The following is a 19135-nucleotide window of genomic DNA, read 5'->3' on the forward strand; positions in this document are numbered from 1 at the left end:
CTGTCAACGGGAAGCTTATGCCAATACAGCTAAATCCATTGCAAAACGGAGTAGTTGGTTTCACACAACCCACTCACACAGCTGATGGTGGGATTCATCTCCTAACCACTGAGCATCTAAGCTGGTGAACAAGGCTCTTCTACCATCAGGTACAAGAAAATAACTCAAAGCATGCACCCCGGAGTACTGGTTAGCATTGCCCCCAGGCAGCACTGCTCTCCCTCCAATGACTAACAGAGATCTCGGAGGACCATATGAAAAAAGACACCTAACTTTTAGCCAGCAGACAGCAAGCAAGAGGAATCCCTCTGAAAGAACGCTTGCTTGTGTAATAGATGCAATTTCCCCCCAGGATTTGCCTTCAAAGTGTGGGATTCAGCCAGTAAGGATATCAAAAGTTCACTGGCACCAGTTAGAAGCCCTGCTGTTCTGCCTCCGCCTTGGATCCCAGACAATTCGCCCCTGGCTGTTTTCAGAAGCAGACACCATGCTCCCTGGATTAGGAACAAGAGTCTGCACTGAATCCCTTTCTAAACTTTGCCCAGCTCCTCAGCTGTGACTGAATTCAAGATGGTTTTGGTGCATGGATGCATCCCAAGAGTGTGGTGGGTCTTGGGATGCCGCAGCCCAGCCAGTTATCACCGGGGGAGAGGCTGTAGGCAGCCCCCATGAGAATACTGCAGCAACCATAAACCTATCTGCAATTAGAGCGATTTGTCTGCCATGCTAAGAGGGTGCACACTCAGTCCTAAAGCATCTGGGGCTGAGGAATTGCTCTGCTGTGTTTGTGTCCCCCAATTTTCTCCGTGTGAAATAGATCTCTTCTGCCATCCTCACACATGGAAGTATCCAAACTAGAACTATTTCAATGGCCTTTGAGATGATTTCCAGGCTGCCATCCGCTCACCAATGGGCTCAGCCATTGTTTCAGTGAGGTAAGTCTTTCCAGATCCCTTTTAAAATCATGCTAAACAAGAGGGGACCACCACAAAATGGGGCAGCTTGGGACAGGGGAGGACTCCTTTCAGAAAGGACAAACAGGAGCCCGTCCACGCCTTCATGGACGTCCTGCTGTCAGGACTGCAGTCAGATCTGCTCTGCCCTCCCCTCCTGCCACCTATTTTAGCACATGACAGCCACCTTGCCCTTCAAAGGAACGTCAGCCATCACCCAACGCCACTTCTGGGTGCAGCTTGAGCTGCTGGCCCTGCCCTTGGGGAGCCAGCCATTGCCCGTTGAGTGCTACAGAAATACATGTGGCCAGACTCATCTGCTTTTCTGCACAACAAAAAAACACAGCCCACTGACGCTTATCAGTACTTTGACTTTCTCAGAAAACTCCTGGAACTGAGAATATCTCCTCATAGTCACCAAGACCCAAACCTCCCATCAACTTCTATTACCATCAGCTCTATTTTAAAACAGTAACAGTGAATGCAAATGCAACTTAAATACAGGTCAGATGACAGAGCTTAGCCCTGACAACAGTTGCCTTTGGCCAGCACAGCTCCATGTAGTCCCCACCATAAGAAATATTTTGCCCAAACTCGCAACCACCTGAGAATCTTCACATGGGACCTGCTTTGAGAAAATGCTGCATGCCCCCCTGATGAAGTCTGGGCCCCTTCGAGATGTCACACGTCAGACGTTCAACGTTCAACTGCCTTTGAAGACCAAGGAGCCCCTCACCATTCTCCTCCCATGTGTTTATTTTCTGCAGAAGTCAGCTGCTGAGCTTGCAGGAGAAAGATCAAATAACAACAAAAAGAAGTTTTAAGTTGCACACCCGCTGCCATTTATCACATTTGAAACATCATTCCTCATTAAGCCTTACAAATGCTTGTTTCCAGACCCTAGCCAGCCCACTCCCTACAAAGACAGGTACAGTGTCCACCAGGGAAACTATTTATATGGAAAAAATAAATCAACAGGTATGGAGAATCATTCCCCTACCCAACGCAGTCATCAACTCAGGGCAACTATGCCAGAGGGAAAGCAGAGGGAAGTGACGGTTCAGTCCTGCCCAAATTGGCTCTGAGGCCAGAAGAGAAAGGAAGGCAAGAGACTGCTCTGGCCCTCAGGCTACGTGAAGGGCTTTTGGTTGGCCATTTGGCTCCTCCAGCCATGCAAGTGCTCATTTAAGGTCCTGGTGCTGAAGCTGAGCTCGCCCTGAGAGCCTGGTGATGTTTCAGGACCCTTCACATCTAGATAGGCAAAGCAGCTGCCTTCAGAAGTAATCTTCCTTCTTTAAGGTCCAACATATCCTTCAAGGCACTTCAAAGGGGATGCATGTGCCCAGTAATAGTCTCTTTTCCAGCTGTCCCACTGTCCAAACAATCTGTTGCCTTCCCATACAACACCACATGCCTTAACAAGGATGCTTCAAACACTCCCCAGATCCCACCTGCAGACAGAGCGATTCTGGCCTGGCTGGCATACATCACAGCCTAGCCATAAAACCACAGAATCATTAAGATCGGAAAAGACCTCTAAGATCATCCAGTCCAACCCACCCCACCACACCCACTGACCACATCCCTCAGTGCCACATCCCCTTGGTTCTTGAAGACCTCCAGGGATGGTGACCCCCCCCACCTCCCTGGGCAGCTGCGCCACTGCATCACTGCTCTTTTGGAGAAGAAGGTTTTCCTAATATCCAAACCTGAACTGACACCAGCAGGGAGTCCTTATGTGAACAAACCTGCTGGCCAGCATGGCCCCACAGCGCATTTCACCCCTCTAAATTCGGAGGACAGAGGAAAAGCAGAGCTTGGGAACCCACGCCAAGGAGACCTGGTCTCCAGCAAATAGCAAGCACACAACACAGCGTTGCTTGACATGATCAAGCCGGAGGCAGCAGGGCCCTTCCTGTTATTGCTGCAAGCAGTACAGCTGGACACAACACCAAGACCTTGGCCAGGGCTTGGAGCCATCTCCTCCTGAGGGAAATCACCCTGCACCAAACCACCTTAGTAGGGCAGCAAGATACCCCTTTCAGCCCCACTGAAGTCCTACTTGGAGACATCTGCTGTTTGCCAGTAGTAGGCTACCGTGACAGCAGAGCATAAAGCACTGAAGCTGGACTCCATTTCAACACCCTAACTTGCTACAGCTGCTGACTTCAACTGCTAAAAGCCAGCGTAAGCTGATTTGCAAAGAGCCTGTAGATGTAAACTGCACCTTTTCTCCAACATAAATAGTACAATTCTGGTTTATAATTTCATCAGCTTGATGTTTTCTTGGCCAAGAGCATGCCAAAGGAACTGGAGATGGAAACAGCTTTAGAAAGCCTGGCCAACCACACAATGCGATCTGAAAAGGTCCCAAAAGGGATGGATCTCAACCACATGACCACATATGCTGGTGGTGCTGGCCTCGCCTGGACGAAGCACAGACCTGGATTCAGGCAGAACCTATATACCACACACTGCAGAGGCTCTGTCATGCAGTCCGCATGCTGTATGTAAAGCAGCCTTTCAAACCACGTACCCTACTAAAGCGCTGCTTTTTCTTTGTTCCCTGGTGCAGAAAGCATCCTTTTGAGCTAACTAGATTTCAAAGCTCTCCACTCCTCACTGCAGCCAGAGATAAATGCATTAGGATGCAAGGAATTAATAACTTAAGACAACAATTCTGAATTTAATAGAAAATGTTCCTCCCACCTCTCGCTCTGAAGAGGAGGATGGCTGTTAAACCTGTGCAAAACTCGCATTAATTCACCAACTGTTTCCATGGCAGAAACTGGTGATGCGGTGAAGTCGGTGACTTCATTTCCTGAGGACATCAGATCTTGCTCTACATCAAAAATATGGCTCTGTATTTTAAGGCCCACAAAGGGATGCTGCGTTTTAAGCTTTTGGGGAAATCTTTCAGAAGGCACAGGAATCAGGAGACCAAAACCTTTACAGATGCCCCATCCCTGGAAGCACCCAAGGCCAGGTTGGATGGGATTCTAGACAGACTGATCTGGTGGGGGGCAACCAGCCCACAGCAGGGGGTTGGAATGAGATGATGTTTAAGGTCCCCTCCAACCTAAGCCAATCTGTGACTTGAAGCATAGTTTTTCACCCTGGCATCAGCACCTAGCATGGTTTGCTGCTTGGAGACAGCCAGACAGAAGCAGTTTGTCAAGAAAACCATTCCTAGGTCCCCTCACTGCCTTTCAGAAACAAATACGATGCCCACACCGACTGCTTTGATAGCGAAAGCAAGGAGATGCTAATACAGCTCAGAGAGATGAGCTGAAGTCTCAGAAGAGAAATCTGCCATACATGCAAAACACCCATCTGTAAGAGGCAGAGGAGATGACAAGGGCATTCAACACAACCGAGAAACTCACAGCTTCATTTCCAGGGCAAACGGCCATGAGATGGAGTAGCCATTTCACACACCTCAGCTATTTCAGCAGCTGCTGACGCTCACCTCCCTCCTCCCCCAGCCACACAATTTATTTTCATAGTTAATTACAAAGAGAGACTGACATCGACCTGCTGAAATCAGACAGCATCTCGGCTATTTTTGGAACAAAAAGCACAGAGCAGAAAGTGATCTCCTTTGATGGGTAGAGACGATACCCAAAATAAATGATCTTGTATACTTCTCCATAATTTCTTTCCCTTTTGTTTTCATTTAGCATCTTTGATCACTTTAAAACAAGACCCACTCTCGTGGATCCTCTCCTAATTAAATGTTCTAATTAAAATGCACCACAGTCCATAAATTCACTCTGGTTTTAAAAGCTGGCTTTTAATCTAGAGGGCAAATAACTCTGATCTCAGCACCGAAAGAATAAATCAATCAGTCGATAAACGCATCCAACTGATCCAACAGTTCTGAAACACTGAAAAGCTCCCACAAGAACCAGCAGTAAATAGGAACGTTCGCCTCCACTGACGCCGTGGAGGTGACACTGGAAGGCGACATCCGCTCTTCCTAAGCCTGTACACCACCTGGCATAATGGTAGGGTCTATCCTTAGTCAAATATTTACTCTGATTTCTACTTATGTAAATACCTGGCAGGCAAGGTGACGTTTACGGATCACTACAATCAATTTAACCGAGTCCTGTCTGCCCTGCTTGCCTGTAAACCTCCGCTTACTCTTCAGAAAATTCAGCATCACACACAGGCAGAGCCTCTCCCTCCACTGATTCTTCATTCCAGCACCTAAATTGGCTTGAGGATGTGTCCTCACAGGAACCAAATCACCAGGAAAGAAGACATTAGCTGAGCGTTAGGACACATGATCTACATCTCTGCAGAACAGCATGCTTTCTCATGGCCTGAAATAGCTCAGAAATTGATTTTGTATGGATGGGCTTTAGAAGAAAATTATTTATATGCAACCGAGCCTGGCATATTTCATCCCAAAAAGTGCTTCTTTCCTCCCACCCCCAGGACATCATGGTCACGTAATCCAGACATTACAGAGAGCGCTGATGGCGAGGTAGGTAGCAGCTCGGTGGCAAACGAGCACTAGTAATCTCTGCCTCCTAATAAGAAGTTGCTGCAAATGTTGCACCAATTCAGTGCTTCACCACAGCTTCACTATCAGATGAAAATGGGTTTTGAGGGGGGAAAAAAGACCTTACTTTAATCACAGATCTTCAAGATGACAGCCACACTGCAAAAATGAAACACATTCATGAGGCCCCACAGGAAAGATCAATGGTTTTATGTTTCAGGGAGATTAGACTTTGTATTTTTAAAGTTCTCCAATGTGAATTTGGTTTAGACAAAGAAAAAAGTGGGGGAGAAGTGTAATCTACAACACTTGTTCTTTTGGAGTTTGAAAGCCATTTATTATTTTGGAGACGTTTCTGCAGCACAATTCCCAAGTGACCGAGAACATGATTTTCACAGCAGAATTAACCATTACAAGCAGAAAGCCAGGCTTTTGGCATCCTGAGAAAGGGAACAACCCGATGCCTGGAAACAAGGAGCCAGTATCTTCTACTTCATTCCCATAAAGGCTTTGCCACCCTCCTGAAGCAAGTGGCCACCATGGGCCCAACCCAACCTCTTGAGGTTCCCCACTAGCCACCCCAGAGAACTCAGATCCTCGAAGCCCCACATCTCTGCATATCTCAATGGCAACAATCCCCTTCAGTGACATCAGGCCATTAAGGAACACAACGGAGCTATGCCCTGCACGACCAAGCTTGATCTGACACCATGGTAAGCTCAAGAGATGAGAACGCATCTTCAACCTGTTACTGTTTGCAAACCTCTACACAGTTCCCCAGTAGGAATGCAACCCCACAACATAAGCTTCCTGACTACAGGCTGAATTTTCTTACCACGACTAGTTTTGAGATGCTTTTGGGTAATCCACTAAACCCTAGGCCCTTGGACCAGAGCCTGAAACCCAATGGGACAAGAAGACCCTTGGGACAAATGTTTTAATCAGAGGGCAGTGAGGCCCTGGCACAGCTGCCCAGAGAGCTGTGGGTGCCCCATCCCTGGACGTGCCTAAGGCCAGGCTGGATGGGGCCTGGACATCCTGAGCTGGTGGGGGCACCCAGCCCATGGCAGCAGGTTGGGACTGGATGATCTTTAAGGTCTCCTCCAACTGAAGCCATTCTGTGATTTTACAGAAATGCAAATGAACATCAGCAAGATCTGCTTGCATTCCCCTGATATTCCCTTCCTCAATGGTTGACAGGCCAAGCTAATGGGTACTGCAGAGGACTGGTGTTGGAGGCATTTGCAACTCCTTGCCTTGAAATATTCCTGCTCGGTGCAGCTTTTCCTCAAATTAATGTGTCACAGCAAGGTTGCACAATTATAGGCAAGATCTCAAGAACAGCAAGAGACTAATACTTCATTTAGCAATTGTGTCAGCTCTTTCTTTATTGAATGGCACGGGGCGTAATTCCAGACTGAAACCCATTGATTACAGATTGTGGGGAACAGGCTGCCTCCTCATCCCATCTACTCACCAGACAGGGAAGAAAGCAGCTTGGACACACACAAGGAGGCAATGCTCTGCCTGTGCAAAGAAATTAATCCCAACAGCATAAACATCCAAATACCAGGGAGCAGACTAACCTACCCCCCCCCCACACACACACTCTCTTTGGTTGCTGCAATTAATAATACACATTTGAACGTCAAATGAGCATTAAATCAGAAAGGAGCCCATTTTCTACTGCACTCCAAGCCCTGATAACCCCCATTAATTTCAGCAAGGTGCCCTCCCAGAGCAGTAGGGCACTGAGCTCCGCCATGCCCAGCAATTCATCCTGCACCACTCTGCTAGCAGGAGATTCACTTGAGCAAAGAAGCAAGTGCTAAGGAAAATGAACGGCCAGGTTCTGCCATTCCCTGAGCTCCTGGGATGCCAGGCAAGCAGGGACATCATCAAAACAGATCTCATTGCAATGCAGGGTCATGACAGCTAGAGAGGCACAGCGGGGAACCCAAAGACTGATGCCAAAGGGCAGGGAGTCAGAAGGACAAACATTTACAGAGCATTCCCAAACGGATCAGGTTGTTCAGAGATAGGCAGAAGGAGGTTTAAAAGAAGGAGGAAAGAAAAAAAAAGAGAGAGAAAGAGAACCCTTAGGAAATGCAATTAGGAAAAACAGAGGACAGTTCTCTAAAGACAGCTCTCTAAAGAAAGCGTTCCCCTCCTCTCCCCTTTTCAAGCTTTAAGTGGGGCAGAGCACCTTGTCCTCTGCCTGAGTGCTGCAACTGCAAGAAAAGGAGCAAGGATCCAGCTACAAACAGGCAGCATTCAGCCAGCTCTCCCGTGGAAGTCAGCTCCAGGTTACCTCCCGGAGCACAGCAAGGGCCTCTCCTGATAGACAAAATGGAGAACAGCTCGTTTATTTTAGCTACTGTGGGATGTCTGGATGCTAAAGTTGTTTGGAGTAAGGATGCATCCCAGCTAGCGAGTCTGCTACTCAGTTAGCAAGGGTGACACATCAACTCTGCTTGGCCTCCTGATAGTTAGCTGCCCAGGCACCATCTAATTGTCACTCCAGTTTACGAGCAGAAGATTTGTGTTAAGATAACAGTGGATGAATTTTTGGCAGTGTGTTTAGAGCAGATGGAATGCCCAGACCTAAAGAAAACTCATTCAATTCACCTTCCCTGCCTGAAGGGCCCTCCTGCCCACCAGCAGCAGTACGTCTAGAAAGGGATAGCACAGCAAGGAGTGTTATGGGTCCAAGCAGATAACCCAGCCCCAAAGATCAAAAGCCTGCTCACTTTGAAATCAATGTACTTGTTTAAAGTGCCAGACAGACCTCACATGCTGATCTCTTCCCAAAGCAGTGAAGGCTACTTGAGCACACTGTTTGGCTTAGCCTGGGGCAAATACAAAAGTGACTGGTGAACACGTTATAGAGAAAGGATATTCCTTAGCCTACCTAGAAACATCCTCACTGCACTCCAGACCACCGGTTCCAATTGAAGATCACGGAGTGTGATCCCTAAACACAGCTGAAATGGGTCCTTGAGCCCCCATAGGTCATCCACATGAAAACAGTCTTCTGTGCCCGAACACCTGAAGCCATCTCTGTTGGGACTCATCTTGTCCCTCTCTGGACTAAAACACCACATATCTGTGTTCTATAGCTACTCACCCACTCTCCCTCCCCACTCACAAGACCCCAACGTGCCCAACAAAGAAGACGGGCAGGTCTCCAGCCTGCTCATGGGCCCCACCATGGAAACGAGCATCCCCATGCACAGCCACCCACCCCCATCCCGCTGCCAAGCTCCTCCAGACCAGCACATTCCAGGGCTCCTCCAGCCCACTGCCACCCTGCAGACCAGCCACAGGCACAGCACACAGCTGCTTTCCCCTACAGAAAGGCACTGAAGGGCCGCACGGGGTAAGGTCGCAAGCAAGAGAAACTTCTACTTTCACTGCATTTGGAAACAGCAATGCCATCAGAGTTTAAATTTAGAAATCAAGCAAATCAGACTACAGCCTATCTGTGTTTTAGCTCAAGTTAGACTTAAAAAGCAAATAAAACCTGTGCCTGTACAGTGCCCCAGCACCCCCGCTCCATCCCAAACTTAGCAGGCATTTTTTTCCTACGTCACAAATTCCAAAGGCAGCTAATTAGCCAAGACTCAGCAAACTCAGGTTAAAAAAAGCAGCGGCTTCAGCTCCGTCAGGGAGGCAGATGGCAGCGGCGCGTTGCAGACGCGGCAGCCTGCATCAGCACTTTCCCCAGCCGATGTCTGAACAGCGGAGCACTGCGCCTTGGCTGCCAGCAGGCCACCAACAGGTGACTCCTGGGCACGAGGAAGCCTTGCCCAGCTCTGCCACGGAGATGGAGAGCCAGCCAATGGACGTCCTCGCTCACTGCTGGTTGCACCTCGTGCTCCCAGTCTCCTACAGAGAGCCTGGGTGCATCTCGTGGTTTTCAGCATTCATTTCACCTTGCCTTTCCCCAGATCTGCTTCCCACCTCACCCACGAGGATGCAGGAAAAGATAGGGGCTACTGCCAATAATGGAGGAGTGAAAATGTATAATGGGAAAATCTATGCTAGATAGAAGAAGTAGCGAGATTGGTGCCTAGCTGGCCCAGCTGACTCTTCAGAATAATCCCTGACGCCAGCAAGAACCCAGCCAGGTAGACACAATCTAATTAAAACACGTCAGCCCAGCACAGGAGTCGGAGGCCCCTCTGGACGCGGTGCCCAGTGCTCAGATGTGAGCAGAGATGAGGAAAGGTCAAACTTCCTCGGACTCCATCCTGCTTTTCTCTCCTCCTGCTTTTAAGTAGGTGTTGACTTCAGACATCCTTGCATGCGCTCTTCCCAATGCCCTGAGCTCCTGCTAACACCATAAGCCATCAGGCTACACAGGGAGCAGCAGGTCGTAGCCAGCATCTTCTCCTGTCCCATTTCACCAGGACCTCACATACACCTCAGCTGCAGGTGCAACAGAAGTGCTTCTAACCTGCAGGAATGTCAATGTGGTTGCCATGTGTGAGTTCGGTGCTACAGACAAGGTGCAAAGTGCAGCAGCTTCAGAGACCCAGGGGACACAACACAACCCACCAAATGGATGGCCAAAGCACCACCAGAGTTGGATGGTCTCAGCACTGCTTCGTCCATTCTTCCCTCCTGCTTTCCTTACCCCCCTTTATCAACTCCATCCTAATCTGACCTCAGTGAAGGGATCCAAGACCCTCAAACAAGAGGAGACACAGACTGCCTTCATCTCTCCCCGAACCCGTCCAGCTCAAGTTGCACTCTGACTATAAGGAATGGCAACCCAAGGGATTTGGGGCAGCCCCATCCCCTCGGTGTATGTCTGCTGCCCCCAGCTCCCGACGTGGGGAGTGGGCAGGGTCTGGGCTCCCTACCTGTGAGCTGCAAAGGACAGCAGGGGGCTGGCTGCCCTGTAAGCAATATTAAAGCCTCTTCAAAACATTCAGCCCGTCCTCGGGGACTGATCGATAGCAATCAATTCTTGCACATCAGCGGATTTTGCAGACGCCTAGCATGCTGCTGAACGAGGCCATTAGCACCTACAATCTCAAACTAATAGCCTGTAATGATGGGATTTTACCTATGTTAATAGCAGGCCAGATGATAAACAGCAATTTCACTATCAATGTTCATTGGGGTGAGTGGATCTTAATCTTGTCACGGCAGAGATGACAAGGCAAAGACTGCGCTGGCACACTGGGACACAGGTGATCTGAGGGACAGCGAAGGAGCAGGTGTTAGAACAGCCCAAGTGAAAGAAACAAGAAGAGGGGCCAGGAAAGACTTACAGTAAGCTAAAAGACTAACAAAGGCAGACTGTTATGCCCCAGCACAAAGCACGGACCCACCAGAAACACGCCGACCCCAACCCTACTGCCTGCATGGGCAGGTAGCCGGCAGCCCACAAGTCCCATGCCAAGGCCATGTGCCCTGCAAGAGTTAACCTCGTGCCGGATCCAGCTCCAGTCTCAGGGGCTTAATACACTCAGAGCTGTAGCAAGGGTGTTAAACTCCTACACTTCCAGTTCAAAGGCAGCTTTGCAGAGCTGAGCAGTCTTAAAATGCACAGCTTTTCCAAAGCGTGACCTTTTCACAAGGTTTCCAATTCAGCAGAGATTTGTTTCTTCCTTCTTCAAGCACATAACTAATGACAGTCATGAAACACCTCCTCCACCAGCAGCATGCTGGCCGGCCAGGCTCCCTGCCAGGCTGGGAACATCACAACCAGTTCCCTTTGGTTATGGCGGTGATGTCTTTGCCAAGTGTGGAATGCGCTGACAGCCGCCATGCCACCACCAGATATCCAGGCAGCAGGTGCTGGACGCAGGCTCCCCCTCCTCAGTGTGATGTAGGACCAGCACTGACCCCAAGCAACGCCTGCCACCTGCAGCAGAAATGCCTGGTGCTTTCAGAAGGCTGCTCAAATCCCTAACAGCCCCCCAGCCAGTGCCATGCCTGGCTTAGTGATGTGATTCAAGGTCAGGCTGACGTTGAATGTCTTTACCAGTATAAACAATTCTACGATTCTAATCATTGGCTATTTGCTGTCAATAATAGCCTGGGACATCTTTCCAGCTCTCTTGATGGTCACAACCACCTTGCTCTCGCATGCTTTGAGGGTTCTCGGGGGAAAAAGAGGAGCATTATAAAGCATTTGCACCAGTAAATTTTATAGCATTCTCATGAAGAAACACCCATTTGCCCCACAGCAAGTAAAACTCCCTTCTTAACCCATCTCTTCCTCCTTTGCTCAAGCTCCTGAAAGCCTCTTCCCTTCCCTGCACTGACTGGGAGGTCTGCAGGGCACAGATCTGCTGTCACACACCTGGAAGGGCCGTTATGTGCCACACAGAACAAAACCATTTAATGGCAGCATATCAGACAACTCCCTTTCAGCTGTGTTTACGTCCTTGCCTCTGAGCTCAGGAGACTTGCGTTATTTTGAAGTACCCAGGAGCAGTCCCCTGAGTAGGCATGGCACATGCTAACCAGGAGGGCTTCAAGTGCTGTAGGAACCGGTCTCAGATGACCTGAGTGGAAGTCCAGCACGATGACAATGTCAGGAGTCCCCAGCGTTGACGTGCCAGGCATTGCTAAGCCAGCTGACAGGACGCTCCATGGTTCCCACAGCTCACCAATCACCATCAATAACACTGCTGATGTTAGCAAGGAACGTAAGATCTCTACGTTGACAACGCCTCTCCAAACACAGGGCACGACATCCCACTGAGTTTAGAGCCCAGGTTATGAACTTCCCAGAACAACTCTGGCCCAAAGGAGGGGGAACTCCAGGCTTACGTGCAGTTCCCAAACGAAGCAGTGGCCAACCTTCCTTCAGGCATTTTCTCTTCCCGTTGTGTATTTACTGCATGGATTTGTTTGGATGTGTTCTGCTCATGACTTGCTCTTTGGAGAAACTCCAAATCTGCCTCCCTCTTAAGGTTTGCTACAATGTAGTCATTCAAACTGATTGCAAACATCAGAAGCTATGTTTGATTTCTTTATGCTCACTAATTCTAGACTAGGTCACCAAACTATTTTCATAGTTGTGTCAGCACTGTCTAGACAAACCATTAAAAACAGGATGCAACGATCATCAGAAATGCAACATCAAGCTCGTGCCCAGAGATGCTCCCCACGGGGGGAAAAAAGAAGAAGGCCAAATCTGTCATTACACAGCCCGTTCACATGGCTTGGCCAGAGCTGGCTCTGCTCTCGCTCCTTTTGTTCAAGAGGACTTCACCGAAGCTCACCAGAAAAGCACGCATTTAACCTCAGTGTAAAAACTATATAGGCTGACATCAACAGGCCTGGAGCACAGCGGGATCTTCAGAAGGGTTTGTCCAAAAGCAGCAAGCCTACCCAAAGGCAGCTCCTTCCTGCTACTGGATACCCAAACACCAGATCCTCACCGGGAGGCAAGCAGCCACGTCACCATCCACGTCACCATCACTGCCACCATACGGGATGACCTCGGCGCTCACAGCGCTGCGCATCACGAGCACAGCTTCCCACTCCTTGCCACTTCTCGGCATGGAGCTCTTCCAAACTCTGAGAGCACGGGCTGCAATCTTGGCAGGAAGGGACGGCGCAGACAGAAATCAGCGCTGTGTCAAAACAGGGAAATAATGCGGGAGCTGATCTGTGCACATTAATCCGCCGCAGTCAATGAGGAGACAATTTCCCTGGAGAAAGTCATACATTAAAAGGAAAAGGGGAAAAAAAAAAGAAAAAGAAAAGATGAATGTGACTTTGAAATATCACGAGCACCGTTTATCTTCCTCCTGCCACCACGGGTTTTTGTCCTTTATTTCTTTTTAAGCACAAAGAGTGCCTTAAAATTCACGGTGAATACAGCCCTTCTGCCTCAGATGTGCAAACATGGGTGCATTACTGTGTACTAAAAATACAAATACGGCACCACCTGCCCTCTCAGTACCCAACCTTCACATCTTTAATTAATTTAATCAAAAAAAAACCCACCCATAATTGCTTTTCAGAGGCATAACCTCCCCATTAGGCTCGGAGCAGACATGGGCTCCTCGCAGCTCCTGGTTACGCCGGCAGTGCGGGCGCACACTGAGCCCAGCCCTCGGTGCTCCCAATATCAAACCCTGATGTATGGACATCACAGCCACCCAGAAGAGTTAAGCACCTCACAAAGAAAGATGCACTGAAAGTTGAGGTGAACTGCGTGAACTCAGCATTGGCAATCCTGGAACGAATGAGCTCACCACAGCCTTTATACCCCCATTTTCCTTCTCCGCGCATCCCATAGATCATAAATATACATTAATAACTGTAACACTCAAAGTTTACACTCAGCCGTAACATTTAGGATCAATACTCTTCAAATGACCTTTAATAGTAATGAGCTACCATAACACTGTCTTGAGGACATTAAATTTTTATTGGAAATACTTTATTACAGATGTTCAGACCCATCTCTGTTCACTTGCACGCCCGCACAGACACATTTCCAACATGATACCCCTCCCTGACAAAAAGCAAGGTCTTCCGTGGCTCTCGATGGGTCAAGTCTGACGCGGGATCATGGCCAAGTCTCCCTGCATTCATAGGGCGGATGGTTTGTAACAGTTTCTCCCTTCATCCTGGACTCAAACCACAGGGAAAACCGATTCTAACAGAACGACGAAACCGAACGGATGGAGGTGAAGCCAAACAAAGGAATCACAGGGAAAACGGGAAAGCATTTCTCTGCATTGTCATAAAATGATGCCTCCGAAAGTCGCAAACCAAACCCACGGAACGCAACGATGCAGAAGAATAGGAACACACCCCAAACCTGACCGATCAGTATTCCCACTCCCTAACCATCTCCCCCACCCCATTTTTTAGGGAGATGCTCTAAAACTACAGCACCGAGCACCTTCCCGAGCCCTTCGGAGAGGATGCTCCCTCCCCACACACAGTACCATAACACAGCAGGCACCACCTGAACGCACACTGCACCCCAAACCCTTATCCGGGCCCCCAGACCAGCAGCCCCTCCCCCAGCCCCATTCTTCTACCAGCTGCTGCAGCGCTTCATTAGGGCCCAGGTAGCAAAAGGCAGCATCCCTGCGGGCTCGTCAGGGCCCATCCGCAGCAGGTAATTCCCAGTGCTTAATGACCTGAGACCAGCCGAGTCGGTGGCAAATGGCAATGGGAATCTTCTCATTTGTTACCCATCCCCACATCCTGATAAAAAGAATGATTACACTTTTAAGTTCGAACAATTCCCTGCAGTTGTAGCCATGTCATATCTAGATTGTCTAATTTACATGCATATTCATAATCCCTGTGTATTTAATTAAATTCTTCTATCCCTGGAGTGTCTTCCCTAAACAATAGTAATTTATCTTGCACAGATAAGGGTGCCCTCGATTTATTCCATTCTGTAGCTAACAGCATTTCCTTCTGATCAAGGATAGGAAGCAAACTCGAACAGAAGGAATCTTTAAATGTATTTAAATTGCAAGATTAGCCTGCTTCTCTTTCTCTCTCACCCCAAGTTACCCTTTTAAACAATAAATTCATTCTCCTGAGCTCCAAGGAGAACCTTTCACCCAACGTTCTGACAACAGCAGCGTGCCCCCATCCCCCCGAACTCAAAAACCCTATCCGAGCTGGGGTTGGGCAGAAGGCATCTCACAGACCAGGGCTACCAGAAGCTTCATCCAGCAGGGCCCATGGGACAGCCTCCATAAGCTGCGAACCCCTCCATCACAGCCAAGCTCTGCAGTAAAAAATGGCACAGGAGGACCTCCAGGAAGACTAAGCCCTTTGGTTTTATAGCAAGCATCCCCCGTAGGGCTGCTGGCCTTCATGGGGCTGTTACTCAGCTGATGACCTCAGGCACCACAAACAAGGAGGGATGAAACACCAGCGAGAGCCCTTTGGAGAGATGCCTCCTCCTCCAGAACACTGACCCTGCTCAAATATTAGCAGGGGGAATTTAACCGAGGCTGCAATTGGAAAAGTGTTAAAATATTTAGCCAAGTCAAACTGCTGAGAGCATCACGATGGGGAGGGGAAAAAAATTTGAAAAGAAAATCTGATGCCATCGTGCATTTTTTTCTTTATTACACGGTTGTTGGTGCCAGCCTGGAGCCTCGGGCACCAACAGAGTGCAGAAGTACCATTTCCTCCCCCCCCCAAAATCTCCATGAGAACACCCTGCGGAAGGGGACTGCTGGGACTCCCATCCCCACAGCACCACAGCTCTGCTCCATCACCGCATCACAGCTGTGGCAAAACCGCCGCTGGTTGAGTCAACACACAGTCACCACCTTTTAAATATAGCTGCTTTCCCCCCAGGGCAACAACCCCTTCCCAGAAGTACCGGGCAAGGAGGGCAGCGGTAACCCTCAGCCTGGGCTGCACAACAACACCGCCCCATTAAAGCCAGGCTCAACACGCTCCCAGCGGAGCAAACGGGACAGCGAGCACACAAAGGTGCTGTCCTCCCCCAGCAATGCCGAGCCTACCCACTGATAAAGCCCGCGACTGCCAAATCCTCTTCCCCAGGAATTCAGAGTTGGATGCAGACGTTCGCAGCCTGTGACTGATTCCAGCGCTTTCAGCTCTCTGGAGCATAGGGACATCCTGTCTCAAACCTGCCGAGCCTCACGCCAAGAGGACATCTGCTCAGAGGGCTGACGAGGCCAGGAGGGCTGCCTTCCCATCCCTGCAGGAGCCCAGGCACGCCCTCACGGCCACGAAGCTCTCAGCGGAGCCAGAAGCAAGGAAAGCCACCCAGGCAAACCACAGCTCCCAATCCCACTTCAGAGGCTTTCAGACCTTGGAAATATTTCTTCCCGCTCGGGGCATTTTTAGGTTAACGGTTCATCAAACCTCACAGTCCAGGAAACCTTAAGAGTGGCCGACCAACGCATGGGTGTGGGGACGGGTGGGGGGAAAAACAACAAGCCTCAGACATCAGCACTTCCCACAGGGCTTGAACCACAGGCTGAGCGCGAAGCCAGGAGCCACGAAGCAGGCAGACAGGCAGCGCCGAAAGGGGAAGCCTCACTGATGCTTCGCGCCGGCTCCAAATATGGTGAGGGCAGACAGCGAACCATCGGTCTCATTTTCAGGATGCTCTCCAGAAGACAGCATTTCCACGTGAGAAGCAGCCGTGCTCGCTAAGCCCTTCTGTAAAACCTCACGGGTGCCACAGTGCACCAGCAGCCACGGCAGCACGGGGAGCACACAGCACTGCACCCCTCCGTCAGTCCAGGAACACATTCGCCCGTGCAACACCACAGCGATCCCCTGCACTGCCTTCATTTGGCTTGGTATCTTTTCCCCAAACCTTACTGCACGTGCATTATTCAAGTGAAAAAGAATCGTGAAGCACTGCTTGTTTCAGGAAGAGTCCCCATATGCAGAAGCTCACCTTGTTGAAAAAAAAACACAGTGCTTTCAAGCAGCTCCCTCAAACTTGGGCAGTTCCCATCAACTCATTCTCCCACATCACCCACCCTCTTTTCCTGTACAGAAAGTTGAGGATATGAGCCACAGCTCAGAACATCTGATAATTCATCTTTATCCCGCCCGGCTTCTGTGAGTTTTTAAGATTCTATAGGGTCGAAATAGCAGCAGATTCTTATCATGATGCAGAGATTTTTATCACAAAGGCAACAGAGCAAATTTCCTCTGCTCGCTCTCTCCCAGCAAGCACGGCATCTTTTCTAACATGCTTCCAACAAGAGGACAAGCTCCCATTCTACCCCTAAGGTACCCCACTGGGCAGCAGCACGCTGTGAGCCACCTCTGGCTCCAGAAAGGCACAGGGCAAGCAAACCTTTCACACCAGGTCACCCCATTGAACCTGAGAGATAAGGGCTGCTTGCACACAGAACCATTAAGGCTGGAAAAGATCTCTAAGGTCACCCAGACCCACCGTGCCCACTGACCACAGCCCTCAGTGCCACATCCCCACGGTTCTGGAACACCTCCAGGGATGGTGACCCCACCACCTCCCTGGGCAGCTGTGCCGCTGCATCACCACTCCTTTGGAGAAGAAATTGCTCCTAAATTCCAACCTGAACCTCTCCTAGGGCAACTTAAGGCCATCACCTCTCATCCTATTGCTGTTACCCAGGAGAAGAGGCCGACTCCCACCTCACCACAACCTCCTTTCAGGGCATTGAAGAGAGCGATAAGGTTCACTCCGAGCCTCCTCTTCTCCAGACTGAACCATCCCAGTTCCCTCAGCTCCTCCCCACATGAACTGTGGGGGAAGCCCTTCAGAATGCCTTGTCCTTCTGTTGCTTTGAGGTTTCGACAGCAAAAAAAACTGAAGAGAGTGGTAGGAAAGCGCAGCTTCATATGCCAGCACCTGAGTGCCTCCTAGATCTCAAAGCACCAGCTGCCAGCAAGGACGCCTGATGAGGGCTGAGCTGACAAACATGACTTATCCAGTGGGACAGAGCACACGTAGGTAACGTGCACCGAGTGAAACTCAAAAGATGGAGACAGCCTGAGGACGGCAGGCAGTGCACGTTGCCATGCCTTCCACTGAGTTCCAGCACTCAGAGCTCCCCTCAGCACCGCAGCCCCCAGGCTGGCTCTCCATGCAGCACAGGCGGATGCACGGACTAGGCAAGCCAGTAGAGCCCTTCCAGCACAGCTTCAACCAAATCAGCTCCTTGCAATCAGCACTTGGCAACCCCACGGTGCCTTAAACTGCTAAAAGCATCCGCTAACGATGCTGGCTGACCTCAGACACAGCCAGCCTGCTGAGACCATCGCTCTCTCTCAGTGCAACTCTTCAGAGAGCTCAGCCCAACTCAGCAACTTCCCAAAAATACAGAAGAGCACTTCAGAAGCAGAGCCTACAGCCTGATTTTTCAACTTTCAGGCCAGATGCCCCTTATTTTAGTAACTGTGTCAAGTATGTCTCGTCCACAATCCACGGATCAAATAAGAAAAGCTTATAGAGGAGAGACTCGAGAGGGAGAGGAGACTTTGCAGCAGGAAAAAAAGAAATGAAACGTGAGATTTGCCTCAAAATGCAACAGAAATGCAGCAGACCGAGGGGACAAATTAAAAAAGGAAACTGTAAAACGCTTGCCCGACTCCTTTTTTAATTCTTACATCTGTTACTTTACAGTAAAGTTTCATCTACTGTGTATAATTAGATAGCTGTGTGTATGTACATACAGACTTCCCTGAGATGTGCGGAAGGTTTTTAACCCCAAAGAAATCCTTAACTGTGCTCACTGGGGAAGAAAAAGCCCTGCAGTAAGAGCTGCTGTGGAAGGAAGGAGCAGCAATCGCACCAAGGTCTGAGGGATGCTGCAGTGTGAGCAGGCAGAAGTTTCAGCCCCTGCTCTGCAAACCAACTCCAGAAATGGGACGAAGACCCATGGTTTGGCAATTGGGTGCACCTCTCCGACCCAAAGGCGTTCACCAGGACTCAGTGGCAGCAGTACAAATGCCATACCCTGTCACCATGCCTGCTTTGCAGCCACCTGGATCACACCATGCTCCCAGATGGCAAAGCTGCTGCAGAGGGGTAGCTGCAGACCAAGCAGCAGTGCTGCCTTGGAGGCTTGGGGACAAGCCCTCCATCCTGGCCTGACTCCTCCTGTAAAACACAAAGCAGTCTTCTCCTAGCAAAACAAAAAAAGATGAGGGTTGCTGGGGGTTTCTTGATCCGTGAGAGTGT

General features: G+C 49.7%; 1 protein-coding gene across 1 annotated transcript in view; it reads right to left on the reverse strand.

Annotated features, from left to right (window-relative positions):
- Window positions 1-19135, reverse strand: part of ZSWIM5 (zinc finger SWIM-type containing 5) — an 82855-nt gene that overhangs the window by 56551 nt on the left and 7169 nt on the right. The gene's annotated exons all lie outside the window — the stretch shown is intronic.

The sequence above is a fragment of the Gallus gallus genome, chromosome 8, assembly GCF_016699485.2.
Source record: "Gallus gallus isolate bGalGal1 chromosome 8, bGalGal1.mat.broiler.GRCg7b, whole genome shotgun sequence".
Taxonomy (NCBI): Eukaryota; Metazoa; Chordata; class Aves; order Galliformes; family Phasianidae; genus Gallus; species Gallus gallus.